Source organism: Hypanus sabinus, unplaced genomic scaffold (genome assembly GCF_030144855.1).
Source record: "Hypanus sabinus isolate sHypSab1 unplaced genomic scaffold, sHypSab1.hap1 scaffold_221, whole genome shotgun sequence".
In the NCBI taxonomy this organism is placed as follows: Eukaryota; Metazoa; Chordata; class Chondrichthyes; order Myliobatiformes; family Dasyatidae; genus Hypanus; species Hypanus sabinus.
Window position 1 is genome coordinate 621002 of NW_026780320.1, and position 16412 is coordinate 637413.

At 45.8% G+C, this 16412-nt stretch overlaps 1 pseudogene; it reads right to left on the reverse strand.

Annotated features, from left to right (window-relative positions):
• Positions 1 to 2175: 2175 nt before the first annotated feature.
• On the reverse strand, positions 2176 to 11992 carry LOC132387793 (zinc finger protein 850-like; annotated as a pseudogene).
• Positions 11993 to 16412: the final 4420 nt, after the last annotated feature.

A 16412-nucleotide genomic window follows, 5' to 3' on the forward strand; every position in this document is an offset into this window, starting at 1 on the left:
TCAACTCAGTTGGGTGCTTTAATAACATAATTCACATAATTAATTTGGGAGACTATTTCATACTGTCTATTGAATTTCGCCTGAAGTGGATTCGTCAACATAAGACAAGCACTTTATCTCAAACCTGGTATTTTCCTTCGTGAGCCCTGTTATCAAACCAACACTTCATTTTGTTTTGAGAAATCTTTAAGTTTTGTCTCGCTAGACTACAGGCTTGGTGTAGTTTCTTTTTGAACTTCAAAACATAGTCTAACAAGTTAACATGTACATGCCCATCAATCCACCGTTCCTTTTAACAAGGTCAAAGGTCACTCTGCGACCAAATACAAGTTCATACGGAGTAAAGCCCAGTGATTCCTGCACTGACTCCCTTTCTGTGGAAAAAAGCAAATGTATTCCTTCATCCCAGTCTTTTCCATTTTCAACACAATATGTCTTAATCATTGTTTTGAGGGTAGAATTAAATCTTTCTAAAGCCCCTTGTATGGTACGCAGATGATGCAATTTGTTTTGCTCCGAGTTCAGAAACAACCTGCTGGAATAATCCAGATGTAAAATTACATCCTTGATCAGACTGGACTTCTTTAGGCATATCGAATAAAGTGAAAATCTTGGTAAGAGCCTTCACCACAGTTTTAGCTTTAACATTTCTGAGAGGCATTGCCTCTGGGAATCTGGATGCAGTACACATAATAGTTAGCAGATACTGATGGCCAGCTTTAGTCTGTAGCAATGGGCCAACACAATCCACTATAACTTTGGAAAAGGGTTCACCGAATGCAGGTATAGGCCACTGGGGTGACCTCATTAGGTTTACCCACAACTTGACAACTGCCTTTTGGAAACTCTTATTCAGGGTAAACATAACTTTATCAGTTAAAGCAAACTGATCTGCTAATCTAGCAGATTCCTGCATAGTGGCAGTATCATTTCCATCTAAATACATCTTTATGTCATCAGGAACGCACCCTCTGAACTCTTCAATTAAAACCAACTCTTTGAAGCTGTTAAAATTATCATTTACATGTTCAGATGTGCACCAGCGGTCAAGACACACAAATTTCTCAAAAGCAAATTCCGTATGTCTGGTTCACAGATTTCTTCAAATTTCTGAACTTCTGCCTGTCTGCTTCTGGGACCAACTCACAAGCTTTGAGCATAGCCTGCTTCAATAGGTCATAATGTGTCATGAATAGGTCATGACCATGTGGCTACAGTGTTGAACTCGTGATCTGAATGTCATGAGTTCGAACCTCAGCCGAGGAAACTTGTGTGTCCTTGAGCAAAGCACTGAACCATACACAGCTCCTGCACATTTATAGCCCAGTGGCGATGATTGGGGCAGCATAAATAAATAAATAATAAGCTGCTTCAGCAACTGTCAAAGCAGAATAGGCTTGCTAAGCCTTCCCCTTAATTACACTTTGTAAGAGAAAGTTCTGTCTGTTTTTCTGCCTCTCCAGCCTGAAACTGCCTCTGCCTTTCCGTGGCCTCCATCTTTAATTTTTCTCACTTGTACTGGATCTCAAGCTCACTAGGTTTACTTTCAGGAAACACCTCCAACTCCTCCACTTTAAACACACCCTCAGATACATAATGTTCAGCTATTATCTTCTGCATCTGTGCCCTCCTCATTGTCAATTTCACCTTAGCAAGTATTAACATTATAGCAATACTGAACAACTCAATCCTTCTGGTGTTCTCTAATGCCTGAGAGGTTCACACTTCCAGATATCTATCAACATCCATTGCTGCTGGTTTTTCACACACAAATAAATCAAAAGGGATTTCCCCAATGAAATTGATAATAAATCAATCCTTAAATTTCTTCATATCCCAGACGCAGGCCCCATTTTGTTACAAACCGTAATGCTTTAGAAACGAACCAGCAGCAACAGACTCCGCCTAGTGGCTACGCATTTTAATTCCACGTCCCATTCCCATTCTGATATGTCTATCCATGGCCTCCTTTACTGTCAAAATCAATCCAAACTCAGGTTGGAGGAACAACACCTTATATACCAGCTGGGTAGCCTCCAACCTGATGGGGTGAACATTGACTGCTCTAACTTCCGTTAATGCCCCTCTTCCCCTTCTTACCCCATCACTGACATATTTAATTGCCTGTTTTCCATGCCTCTCTGGTGCTTCCCCCACCCCCACACCTTTCTTTCCTCTGAGGCCTCCTGTCCAATGATCCTTTCCCATCTCCAGCTCTGTATCACTTTCGCCAATCACCTTTCCAGCTCTTAGCTTCATCCCACCACATCCGGTCTTCTCCTATCATTTCGCATTTCACCCTCCCCCCACTACTTTCAAATCTCTTAGTATCTTTCCTTTCAGTTAGTCCTGACGAAGGGTCTCAGCCTGAAACGTCGACAGTTCTCCTTATAGATACTGCCTGGCCTGCTGTGTTCCATGAGCATTTTGAGTGTGTTGTTTGAATTTCCAGCATCTGCAGATTTCCTCCTAAGTGTTATGTGTATAAATGTGTATAAATAAAATTCCCAAACTATTGAGCTCGGGGGAAACAAGACTTGGAGTCTTGAGATGGTAAAGTATGAAAGTTCAGTTCAACCACAGAATAGGTGATGAGATATTTGTAATCCAGGGTAAATGTTGAGAGAAGGCAATTATGTCGTATTCCACAGGTTCCATGGTGGTAAAATGAGACCAACAGTCGCTGTAGATTTTATCTGTCATCCTTCTAAATCCACAAACTAATTATCACCCGAAGTGACTTATCATGAGGGGTATCGTCTTCAAATGAATTACCACACCACAGCCAGGCAAGGGTTAACACATAAGTGGTCTCTGCAGGATAAACCAAATCAGATCCACTCCTATGGATCAAATGAGGTGACCACCACACATTCGATGTACGGTGAATCGATAATTAACCCACCCTTGTGAGCGAAGAAAAGTTCCAAACAGTGACCCTTGGCCACTAGTTCCCTGGTTTTGATTCTTTCCATTTTTCCTCCTTTGTCTCCGTCTGACTCTGAGTGTCTGTGTCCTCGGTTAAAATTAAACAAGCTGCACACGATGTAAACAAGCTGCAAGTCAGAAACATTTGCCTTCTTAATCTCTCTCTCTCTCTCTCTCTCTCCACAGCAAACAAAACCTAGAGATTCATAACAATGGCCACTCCCCATTGTGAACTGACTGGTGTGCCAGTAGGTGGAATGACTGAGTGAATCCTTTCCCACATTCTCAGCAGGTGAACGGCCTCTCTCCAGTGTGAACTCATTGATGTTTCTGTAGGGTGAATAACTGAGTGAATCCCTTCCCAGACTGAGCAGGTGAACGGCTTCTCCCCAGTGTGAACTTGCTGATGTACCAGTAGGGTGGATGACAGAGTGAATCCTTTCCCACATTCTCAGCAGGTGAACTGCCTCTCTCCACTGTAAACTTGCTGATGACTCTGCAGGGTGGAAGGGTCAGCGAATCTCCTTCCACATTCTGAGCAGGTGAATGGCCTCTCCCCAGTGTGAACTCACTGATGTTTTTGTAGGCTGGATAACTGAGAGAATCCCTTCCCACATTCTGAGCAGGTGAACGACTTCTCCCCAGTGTGAAGTCGCTGTTGTCTCTGTAGGCTGGATAAATTAGTGAATCCCTTCCCATAGACTGAGCAGGTGAACGGCTTCTCCCCAGAGTGAACTCGCTGATGTACCAGTAGGGTAGATGACAGAGTGAATCCTTTCCCACATTCTGAGCAGGTGAACAGCCTCTCCCCAGTGTGAACTCGCTGATGATTCTGCAGGCTGGATAACCGAGTGAATCCCTTCCCACATTCTGAGCAGGTAAACGGCTTCTCCCCAGTGTGAACTCGATGATGTCTCTGCAGGTGGGATAACTGAATGAATCCCTTCCCACAGACTGAGCAGTTAAATGGCCTCTCCCCAGTGTGAACTCGCTGATGTATCTGCAGGTTGGATGACTGAATGAATCCCTTTCCACAGACTGAGCAGGTGAACGGTTTCTCCCCAGTGTGAACTCGCTGATGTCTCTGTAGGTGGGATGACCGAGTGAATCTCTTCCCACAGACTGAGCAGGTGAACGGTTTCTCCCCAGTGTGAAATCGCTGATGTACCAGTAGGGTAGAGGACTGAGTGAATCCTTTCCCACAGACTGAGCAGGTGAATGGCTTCACCCCACTGTGAACTTGCTGGTGATTCTGTAGGTTAGCTAACTGAGTGAATCCTTTCCCACAGACTGAGCAGGTGAACGGCTTCTCCCCAGTGTGAAGTCGCTGATGTCTCTGTAGGCTGGATAAATTAGTGAATCCCTTCCCACATTCTGAGCAGGTGAATGGCTTCTCCCCAGAGTGAACTCACTGATGTACCAGTAGGTTAGATGACAGAGTGAATCCTTTCCCACATTCTCAGCAGGTGAACTGCTTCTCTCCACTGTGAACTTGCTGATGACTCTGCAGGGTGGAAGAGTCAGTGAATCTCCTCCCACATTCTGAGCAGGTGAATGGCCTCTCCCCAGTGTGAACTCACTGATGTTTCCGTAGGCTGGATAACTGAGAGAATCCCTTCCCACATTCTGAGCAGGTGAACGGCTTCTCCCCAGTGTGAACTCGCTGGTGTCTCTGTAGGGTGGATGACACAGTGAATCCCTTCCCACAGACTGAGCAGGTGAATGGCCTCTCCCCAGTGTGAACTCGCTGGTGACTCTGTAGGGTGGATGACTGAGTGAATCTCTTCCCACAGACTGAACAGGTGAATGGCCTCTCCCCGGTGTGAACTCGCTGATGACTACGTAGGTGGGATGACTGAGTGAATCCCTTCCCACAGACTGAGCAGGTGAATGGCCTCTCCCCAGTGTGAACTCGCTGGTGACTCAGTAGGTTGGATGACTGAGTGAATCTCTTCCCACAGACTGAGCAGGTGAACGGCCTCTCCCCAGTGTGAAGTCGCTGATGTCTCTGTAGGCTGGATAAATTAGTGAATCCCTTCCCACAGACTGAGCAGGTGAACGGCCTCTCCCCAGTGTGAACTCGCTGATGTACCAGTAGGGTAGATGACAGAGTGAACCCTTTCCCACAGACTGAGCAGGTGAACGGCCTCTCCCCAGTGTGAAGTCGCTGATGTCTCTGTAGGCTGGATAAATTAGTGAATCCCTTCCCACAGACTGAGCAGGTGAACGGCCTCTCCCCAGTGTGAACTCGCTGATGTACCAGTAGGGTAGATGACAGAGTGAACCCTTTCCCACAGACTGAGCAGGTGAACGGCCTCTCCCCAGTGTGAACTCGCTGATGTACCAGTAGGGTAGATGACAGAGTGAATCCTTTCCCACATTCTGAGCAGGTGAACAGCCTCTCCCCAGTGTGAACTCGCTGATGATTCTGCAGGGTGGAAGAGTCAGTGAATCTCCTCCCACAGACTGAGCAGGTGAACGGCTTCTCTCCAGTGTGAACTCGCTGATGTTTCTGTAGGCTGGATAACCGAGTGAATCCCTTCCCACATTCTGAGCAGGTGAACGGCTTCTCCCCAGTGTGAACTCGATGATGTTTCTGTAGGCTGGATAACCGAGTGAATCCCTTCCCACATTCTGAGCAGGTGAACGGCTTCTCCCCAGTGTGAACTCGATGATGACTCTGCAGGTGGGATAACTGAATGAATCCCTTCCCACAGACTGAGCAGTTAAATGGCCTCTCCCCAGTGTGAACTCGCTGATGTATCTGTAGGTTGGATGACTGAATGAATCCCTTTCCACAGACTGAGCAGGTGAACGGCTTCTCCCCAGTGTGAACTCGCTGATGTATCTGTAGGTTGGATGACTGAATGAATCCCTTTCCACAGACTGAGCAGGTGAACAGCTTCTCCCCAGTGTGAACTCGCTGATGTACAAGTAGGGTAGAGGACTGAGTGAATCCTTTCCCACAGACTGAGCAGGTGAATGGCTTCACCCCACTGTGAACTTGCTGGTGATTCTGTAGGTTAGCTAACTGAGTGAATCCTTTCCCACAGACTGAGCAGGTGAACGGCTTCTCTCCAGTGTGAATTCGCTGATGTCTCTGTAGGTGGGATGACTGAGTGAATCCCTTCCCACAGACTGAGCAGGTGAATGGCCTCTCCCCAGTGTGAACTCGCTGGTGACTCTGTAGGTTAGCTAAATGAATGAATCCCTTCCCACAGACTGAGCAGGTGAACGGCTTCTCCCCAGTGTGAACTCGCTGGTGTACCAGTAGGGTAGATGTCTGTGTAAATCCTTTCCCACACTCTGAGCAGGTGAACGGCTTCTCCCCGGTGTGAACACGCTGGTGTGCCATTAGATCAGATGACTAAGTGAATCCTTTCCCAGAAACTCAGCAGTTGACCAGCCTCTGCCCAGTGTGAACTGACTGGTGTGTCCACGGGTGGGATGACCGACTGAACCCCTTCTCACACACAGAACAGGTGAATGGCCTTGCCGAGTGTGAACTTGCTGATGTACTTTCAATTGTGATAACCGAGTGAATCCATTCCCACTGTCTGAGCGGGTGAAAGGCCTTTCTCCTGTGTAAATTACAGGCGTGCAAGTTGGTCAAATGTCCGAGTGAATCCCTCCCCACAGTCTGAGCAGGAAGGGTGGTCAATTGGATCCCTTGCTCCACTTCTTAAATATCTAGACAGAGACAACAAAACTGTTGTGCCGTGTTCGAGCTTTCTGGAGATGAATTCCTTCTCATTTTTAACCTGTAAAAAGATTTAACAAAATCCATCAATGGGTTTAGTGCAACATTTCACATGAGATTACTTGAGTTGTCAAGGTTTGATCTGGTATCACACTGTTACGGTGAGGTTCAACGAAAGTTGGACGGAGAAATCATCTTCTGACTGGGCAGAGTGCTGATATCTGGAATGACCATCAATTCCCTGAAGCTCTTCCTGTCTCTATAAGAATGGGGCATTTCTGCCGTCTCCAATCTGTGACCTGGCTCAGTTTGACTCTCTCCATTGGTATTATTCCCTGTTCCCACTGAGCTGCATGGATGCCTGGCCCCACAGTAACTGAAACACTCTCACGCAAATAGTTTTTCTTGACTTGCAGCTGGGATCTTCTTTTATGTATTATTAACTTAAAGTGCCACAGTTTTAATGCCACATAAAAATTCCTGCTGAAATGACTGGTTGGTTCACACAGCTGTCAAAAGGGGTTAGAGTGAATTTTTGTATTATTTCAGGTTCTTGTCACAATCATAGAAAATTTCAACATAGAAACAGGCCCTTTGGGCCATCCAGTTTGTGCAGAACTATTTAAACAGCCCACTCCCATACCCCTACCATCCAGGTACCAATACAAACCTCTTAAATGTTGAAATCGAGCTCGCATGCACCATTTGTGCTGGCTGCTCATTCCACAGCCAGATGACTGTCTGTGTGAAGAAGTTTCTCCTCATGTTCCCCTTAACATTTCACCTTTCACCCTTAACACATGGACTCTGGTTGTTGTCCCACCCAATCTTCATGGAACAAGCCAGCTTGCATTATCACTATCTGCGCCTCTCTATCACAATCAAATCTCCCCTCGATCTTCTGCATTCCAAGGAATAAAGACCAGATTTGTTCAATATTTCTTTATAACCCAAGTCCTCCAGACATGGCAACATCCTTGTGAATTTTCTCTGAAATCTATGAACTTCTTTTACAACTTTCCTGTAGGTAGGTGACCAAAACTGTACACAACAGTCCAAATTAGGCCTCACCAATGTCTTCTTGAAGTCAACACAACATCCATCTATTGTTATCAGTAATTTGGTTCATGAAGGGCAATGGGCTGAAATCATTCTTTCCATCCCTATCTACCTGTGATACCACTTTCAGTGAATTAAGGTCTTGTATTCCCAGGTCCCTTTCTTCTACAACACTCCTCCGTGCCTGACCATTCACTCTGAAAGACCTCCCTTGGTAGGTCAGACCAAAGTGCAACAACTCACACTGGACTGCATTAAATTCCATTTTCCATTTCTAAAACCATTTTCCCACCTGGTCCAGATCGCACTGCAAGCCATGATAGTCTTCTTGCACTCCGCTGAACCCCCAGTCTTGTTGCCATCCACAAATTTGCTGATCCAGTTAACCACACTATCATCCAGATTACTGATATAGATGACAAACAACAACAGATCCAGCACTGATCCCTGTGGCAACCACTAGACACAGGCCTCCAGTCAGAGAGGCAACCATCTGCTACCACACTCTGGCTTCTCCCAAAGACAGTGTCTCATCCAATTTACTGTCTCATCGAGAATGCTGAGTGACTGAACCTTCTTGACCAACCTCCCATATGAGACATTGTCAAGTGCCTTGCTGAAGTCCATGTAGACAACATCCACTGCCTTGCCTTCATCCACTTCCCTGATAACTTCCTCGAGAGACTCTATAAGATTGGCGAGAGCCATGCTGTCTATCCTTTATCAGTCCACACCTATCCAAATACTTACAGTATATACCTGGTTCCTGCACACACATTCCAATAACTTTCCCAGTTCTGATGTCAACCCACCAACGTATAATTTCCTAGTTTATTTTTACAGCCTTTCTTGAACATCAGAACAACATTGTCTGTCCTCCAATCCTCCAGTACCTCACCTGTCACTAAGGATGATTTAAATATCTGTGCTAAGGCCCCGATAATTTCTGCACTTGTCTTCCGCAGGGTCCTAGTGAACAACTTGTCAGGCCCTGGGGATTGATCCACACTAATTTGCCTCAAACCCCTCGGCCTCTGTAATCTGTACAGGGTCCATGAAGTTGATGCGGCTTTGCCTCACTTCTATAGACTCTGTGTTCATCTCTTGAGTAAATACGGATGCAAAAAAACCCTCCCCAAGTCAATGTTATCCCTTCATATGGATTACCATTCTGATCTTCCAGAGAATTAATTTTTTCCCTTGCAATATTTTTGCTCTTAACATGTCTGCAGAATCCCTGAGGATTCTCCTTCACTTTGTCTGCAGGGGCAACCTCATGCCTTCTTTTATTTCTTTCATAAGTGTTCACTTGAATTTCCTGTATTTCATAAGTACCCCATTTGTTCCTATCTGCCTGTACCTGGTATGCACCTCCTTTTTATTGATCTGGGAGAGGAAAGCCAAAGGTGTGATAGATCTGCATGGTTGGAGGTGGGGGTAAGGAGGGTTAAACTAAAGTTGCAGGGGGAATGGGAGCCTGAATAACAGAACGGGTATTGGAGAGGTTGTGGAGACAGATGTTGTTCAGGCCTCAGACAAAGTCAGGAATGAAAAAGTTGAGCATGGTGCAGTGAATATGCTGAGCCCTGTATATTTCAATACAAGGAGCAGCGTAGGAAAGGTGGATGTGTTCAGGGCATGGATCAACACATGGAATCAACACTAGGATCTGGCAACTGTGGATTGGGACAGGCTGCTTTATGGCAAAGGTGTGCTTGGTAAATGGGAGTCCTTCAAAGCAAAATTTTGAAAGTAGTAAGCGGGTATGTCAGAATAAAAGGTAAAGATAGAAACTGTAGGGAAACTTGGATTGCAAGAGATATTGAGACCCTGGTAAAGCACAAAATGGAATTGCATAACAGGGATAGGCAGTCAGTTTCTTATGGAGTATAAGAAATGCAAGAGAACACATAAGAAATCAATCAGGATGGCTAAAAGATGGCATGAGGTTGCTGTCACAGAAAAGGTGAAGGATAATCCTCAGGGATTCTAGAGATAGATTAAGAGTAAAAGGATTTCAAGACACAAAGTTGGTCCTCTGGAAGACCGGAATGGCAATCCACATGTGGAACCAAAGCAGATGGGGGAAGACCTTAAATATTTTTCAAACTCTATTTACTCAGGAGATGGACAAAGGGTCTATGGGAGTGTGGAGAAGCGGCATTATCCATTTCAACCCTGGGGGAAAAAACACTTCTCTGGCCAGTCACACGCTCAATACCCCTCATCATTTTATACACCAAAAAATGTCTCTAAATATAAACAAGGAAATTATACATTGCACAATCTACTTTCCATGATTCAGTACATTTACACAGACAGGTGTGTAAAAAGGGCCCAACGAATATCAGGGACAAAAAGGCCCAATTCACCACAACCACAAACTGTTCCTGCTGCTACCATCCAGGAAACGGTATCACAGCAAAAGGACCAACAGGCCCCGGGACATCATCTTCCACCAGGCCATCAGACTGATTAATTCATGCTGATACAATTGCATTTCGATGTTGTATTGACTGTCCTATGTACAAACTATCTATTATAAATTACTATAAATTAACCATTGCCCATTTAGATGATGTAAGGTAAATATTACTATTCCTCATGTTTATGAAATATGTATTTAATAAAGTCAATTCAATTCACCCTCTCCACTATCTGTTCTGTCATTCTTCAACTTATTTTAACCACATCACCCCCTCCCCTGCTCACTACCACTAGCGAGTCTTACCACTAGGATATTTGTCCCCTCTTGTTCTGTTCCTCTAACTAACGAATCCCCTATCAGTCTTTTGACTTTCCTCTGCCAGGTAATTACCCCCACAGCTTCTGAAGTGGTCCACCTGTTGTTGTGTGAAATAGCCACAAGAGTACTCTGCGAGGCCTATTTAACCTCATTCCCCTTCCTGACTCTCACCCAGTTTCCTGTGTCCTGCACCTTGGGAGTAACTCACCTCTCTTCATGTCATATCTATCACCCCCTCCAACTGCTGGATGATATGGAATTCACCCATTTCAAGCAGCTCATTGAAGTGCAGGGTTACAAGTTGCAGCTGGATGCACATCTTGTAGGGGAGGGCATCAGGGACACTGCAGGTCTCCCCTCCTTCCCTCCAATACCCCTCTAATTTGTAATATCCAGTGTGCAGATAAATCTTGGGACTGTGTATTTTTTACCCAGTGACAGCTAGCAAATCACTGTCAATAGGAACTTTGATCTCCTCTGGGTTTGATCGAGTTCATCTGCACTCTCACACAACCTATGTAGCAGGCCTGTAACAGGAAATGCAGGAGTTTCTCACCAAAGCTTTTGCACATTGTCCATATGTGGTTTGCTTGCTAAATTACGCTTTAAGAAGTCAGATTTCCAAATATCACTCCACTTCCTCCCACTTGCAAATTCTCCAGCAACTTTTGCATCACCAAAATGCAAACAGGCATCACTAGTTTCTGTGTTCTACATATATATTCCCCCTGAACCCTCCCCCAATGACTGACGGTGGTGAACTCAGTGATGGCAATGCCAATGAATATGAAGGGAAGGGCAGTAGTCTGTCTCCCTGGAGTCTGGCACATTTCTGATGTGAAAGCTACTTGTTGCCCAGGGCAAAGGTGCTTGATATCATTGCGAACCCAGAGAGAATGGGACAAAACATGTTCTCACCGGTAGAAAAGTCCAGAGCAAGAGGAGGTAAAGGAAGCAACACACACAAAATACTGGAGGAGCTCAGCAGGCCAGGCAGCATCTATGGAAAAGAGTACGAATGGTGAGTTCCACCGGCATTTTGTGTGTATTGTTTGGATTTCCAGCATCTGCAGATTTTCTCCTGTTAGTAATTGGAGGTAGAACAAAGGCGATTTTCTCAACTTGTGATGTAAAAGATTTTGTTCCCTTTCTCCGAGTTCCTAATCCTTGCGTTTAGATAGCTGGAGCTCAGCTCTGTCTGAGAGATCCATCTGTTCCCATTCCCTCATCAGCCGGAAGCTCCCCGGGGCCCGTGTACGGGTCGTGGGGCTGAGAGAGAGGGAAGAGGGCAGGACTGTCTCGGGATTGCTGCCCACGGTGTCCGAAATTCAGAGGAATTATCCCGAAATCGGTATTTAAGATAAAAACACGGTTAATCGCTCTTACCTGCAACCGACATTTTCAAATCCTTCTGTGCACTGCGCGCATGCGTGAAACTCAGGGACGGCCTCAGCCTGACGCCTGCGCATTTAATCGGCGCTTCAGCGCCGGCGAAATTCTGAACGCATGGCCATATGGGTAATCACGGTGCCATTAAACATTTCTGCAAGCACCGGTTCAATGTCCATACCTCATTTTTTTTTTATCTTGGGTATAGAAAAAATCTGCAGCTGTTTTAACGCAGAAAGCGGCTCCCATAAGCAATATACTCAATATCAACGTGTATCTAATGCCAAAGTAAAATGCAGATATAAAACATAGGAGATTCTGCAGTTGCTGGAAATACTGAGAAAACATTTTCAATGTATTCCTCTCCAAAATTTCTGCCTTATCTGTTGATTTCCACCTGTGTTTTGCAGAAATTAACCACCTTTTTTTCGATCAACCAGTTTCCAAATGCTTCTAATCTTTCACTTTTAACCACATCGTGCTCGTCTTATTCGTCCTCCTCCTCTGGACCCCATCTCTCTCTGGAGCCCCTGACTCAGGCTGGCAAATCTTCGGTTTCTGACTCTGCACCATCGAAGATTCACTCGTTAGTCTGCTGTCAGACTTTAGAGGTGCATTGTGTTACGAGACCGTTTACTGTGAGTGTCGCTTTAAGTGGCTGAGTGAGGCGGGGCTGTGACGTCAGACACAAGCTGCGGCAGCCTGAGGGAGCGGGAGCGGGAGAGGGAGACAAGCTGTTGGAACTTCAGCGTGTGACTGCTATAGGCTGCAACTCTTCCATGCCCAAAAGGTTGGGTTGATCTGATCATCGGCACGTAGTGCACATCGGATGTGTGACTGTCACTTCGTATCATCCATATGTGTGGATTTGCTGGAGTATCCTGTGGTATCACTTTTGTTGTCCCTTACCTGGAATCGGGGTGTTCTGTGGTAACCACTTGAAGACGATATTCCTGTCACTGTCACCTGGTGATATTTCTAAGTGGATTTCGGAACTAATCGACGGATAAGATCTTCGGCGACTGTGATTTCGTTTACCCAGAGTGGAATGTGTGTGGAATTCTTCGTAATTGCCTTCTCTCTACATTCCCTTTATTAGTAACTACGCTATTCAGCAATATAACTGCAGATATATCAAACAGGTTAGCAATGATTGTGTGTGTGTGTGTGTGTGTGTGTGTGTGTGTGTGTGTGGAAATAGGAAAGCCAAGCTTCTTCACGCCTCGGGGTGAATGGATACCGTCTGACGGTGATGAGTGAAGTTCGGTTCAGTTCATGGGATTGAGTCGAGTAGTGATGGAGAGAGAGAGGGAGAGTTTTGAGTCTTCAGGTAAGCTGACGCCGTCGATAGTCCCGTCGTCCTCCGAAATCCTTTGGATGTCACCGACTGTGACCACTACAAACGTGACCTTTCTTCTGTGGTGGAGTTATTAACCCAGGCGAGGGATGGACACACGAATAACTCCCCACCGGTCACAGCCTTTTCACACTGCGAGAGCCACGGATCGATGCGCCTGATCGATCTTCCAAAGCCCAACTTTTTCTGTGGACACAACAAAGCTCATTCAGTGTCCAAAACCATGTGTCTGGAGGTCTATCAGCGGACCTCCTACTTATCTCACCGTGCTGAGCCCCAGCTGTCCATCAAACAGTTCCTCCCTTCTCTCTGTGTAAGAACGCAGAAGCTGACAGTGTCCTTGTAAAAGTGTCAACAAGCTTGCAGAGAAAGCATAACACCATCTCCGAGCAGTCTTCCCCCCCCCCCCCGTCTCTCTCTCTCTCTCTCTCTCTCTCTCCCTCTCTCTCCCTCTCTCTCCCTCTCTCTCCCTCTCTCCAACAAGGTGTTCGGTATTGAACAACTCCCTCTCTCTTTTCAAAAACACAGTTCATAGGGGCAATTCAGGACCCCGTCACAATACTAATACAGATAATTGTTTTAACATCGAAACCAGACTCCGTTAGTGATCTATTGCTGCTGGTATGTAACAATTGCAACAACCCAGCTGTCTGAGGCATAGTCCTTTAAAATTGGTGAAAATGGCCCAAAACATTGAAAAGAGCGGGGAAGAAGGAGCTTAACCAACTTCGTCCGGAGCCCTGAACAACGTCACAACCACAGTGAGCTCATCGTCTTGTTCAGCCCGGAGAAAATCATGCAGGAAATTCATGCAGGTGTATAAGATGATGAGTGGCATTGGTCGTGTGGATAGTCAGAGGCTTTTTCCAAGGGCTGAAACGGCGAACACGAGGGCGAATAGGTTTAAGCTGCTTGGAAGTAGGTACAGAGGACATGTCAGAGCCAAGTTTTTTAAACAAAGAGTGGCGTGTGTGTGGAATGCACCGCCAGTGACGGTAGTAGAGGCGGATACAAAAGGGTCTGTTAAGATAGGTACATGGAGCTTAGGAAAATAGATGGCTATGCGGTAGGGTAACTCTAAGCAATTTCTAAAGCAAGTTACATGGTCGGTACAACATTGTGGGCCAAAGCATCGGTAATATGTTGTTGATTTCTGTGATTCTATTAAACTCAAGGGAAATCTCCTATCCCACAGAGTGGTGACTAGTTGCAATCTGTCATCTCAGGGAGAGTGAGAGGGGAACGGCAGGGATAGATTTTCATATACTGAAATGGAACAGAAACATGGGCAGGGACAAGATGGGCCGAGTGGCCTCTCAAGCGAGACACGGGATTTGATACAGAACTGATTTATCTTTCACAGATCCACAATATTAAACACAAGTCTAGTTTAAGGCTAACATCAACAGAACAGAATCCTCCAATGCTCCGAGACCAGGGTTCAGTCCTGGGTGCGATGAGCAGCCGCAAGAACTGCAGAATCTGACAGTAACAGTCCCTCATGGACCTGCAGCTGCCTTCAGTCACCGTGATGGTTAAACATTTAACACGGAGCAGATTTGAACTTGCTCCCTGATGTGAAGTTGCTGGTGTTGCTGCAGCTGAGATGATTGAGTGAAACTCTTTGCTCACTCCGGACAGAAATGTGGCCTCTATTTATTGTGAACTCACCGGAGCATCACAAGGTGGGTGAACTGAATGAGTCTCTTCGCACACACGGAGCAGGTGAACGGCCGCTTCCCAGTGCGAAGCTGTTAGTGTATCTGCGATGGCCGACTGAATCCCTTCCAAAATGAGAGCCAGTGAATGACGTCACAGTGCTATCAACGTCATGGCGATGTATCCAATCAGATCACGGACATGGACACGTGTTCGGGCTCTCCTTGTAGCGAGTGAGGCGCTGTCTTCTCCAGCATCTCCGCCTCCACATTCAAGAACCGGCGGCATTCAAGCGCTGGTGAACTGACAGATACAGCAGAACTAACGTGTTGTTGTGTTTGTGATTCCCATACACAAATCCTTTGTATTTTCTACACTGTTAAAAGCTTACAAAGCACGTCGGTGGGGGAAGGACAACATTTCCACTCAGATTATTTAGTTTCCATGGTGCCTTCTGAGAAAAACACTGTCACAACTCAAAACAACTTGGGGGGACAAGACTTCATCTTCTAACCGGCCACAGTTCCGGCATCAGGAACAATATCAAACTCTCTGCCTCCCTCTTTGTATCAAAATGAATCATTCCTCCCCTTCATCAGTCTGTGACTTGGCTCAGTCTGTCTGTCTCCTTCGCATTCTGAGCATGCGCCACACACCCACTGAGATCACATTTTATTTACACGGCTGTGACAAGAGACTTTCTGATTATTATGTCCCTCCCGGCATTTGACAGTGGCAAACTCAGAGTTAGCAATGGTATTGAACATCGGGAGTAGGTGATTAGGCTTTTTCGTTGGAGATCGATAAACTGCCGGTCGTGTGTGGCTGGATGAGTGGGTCGTTTTCAGACTGGAAGGAGATAGCGTTTGGAGTACCCCAGAGATCAGTCCCTGACCACAGTTGTTCACAGTTTAATGTCCTGGCGGAGGCAGCGAGATGAGAGATGTCCCAGTCTGCTGGTGAGGCAGAAAGAGTTGAGTTGGGGGAGGGGAGGCTATTCACATGCAATTTCGTAGCTTTGCAATCAGTACATAGTGCACTGTGGGGCTGCAGTGGCGGGTTCCAATCTGCTAATTAGATCTGCTGACCACAGTACATTGATCGGCCGAATCCCAAATAATAACGAGGCAGCCGACAGAGAAGAAGTCATCACCCCGACACAGTGGTGTCAAGAAAACAACCTCTCCCTCATTGTGACAAAAACACAGGAGCTGGTTGTGGATTACAGGAGGAATGGAGACAGGGACCAAATTCAACATTTCCAAGTCTGTTATTGACACAAAATGCACATTTTAATAGTGATCATGACGCAATGTATTTTATATATTGTTGATGACATAAAACATATTTATAGATTGTTACTGACAGAGAATCATATCATTTGTGTTCCGTGTGTTATCTGAAAGTACTTGCCTGTGATGCTGCCACAAGTCAGTGTTTCTCTGTACCTCTACCTTCCCATACTTGTGCACTTGGCAATAAATTCAACAGGACCTGAGAAATCTCAGTGAGATTTGATTAGTGATGATCATCTTGGCAGCTCGGTAGGTCGAATGTATGCGACAGTACACTGT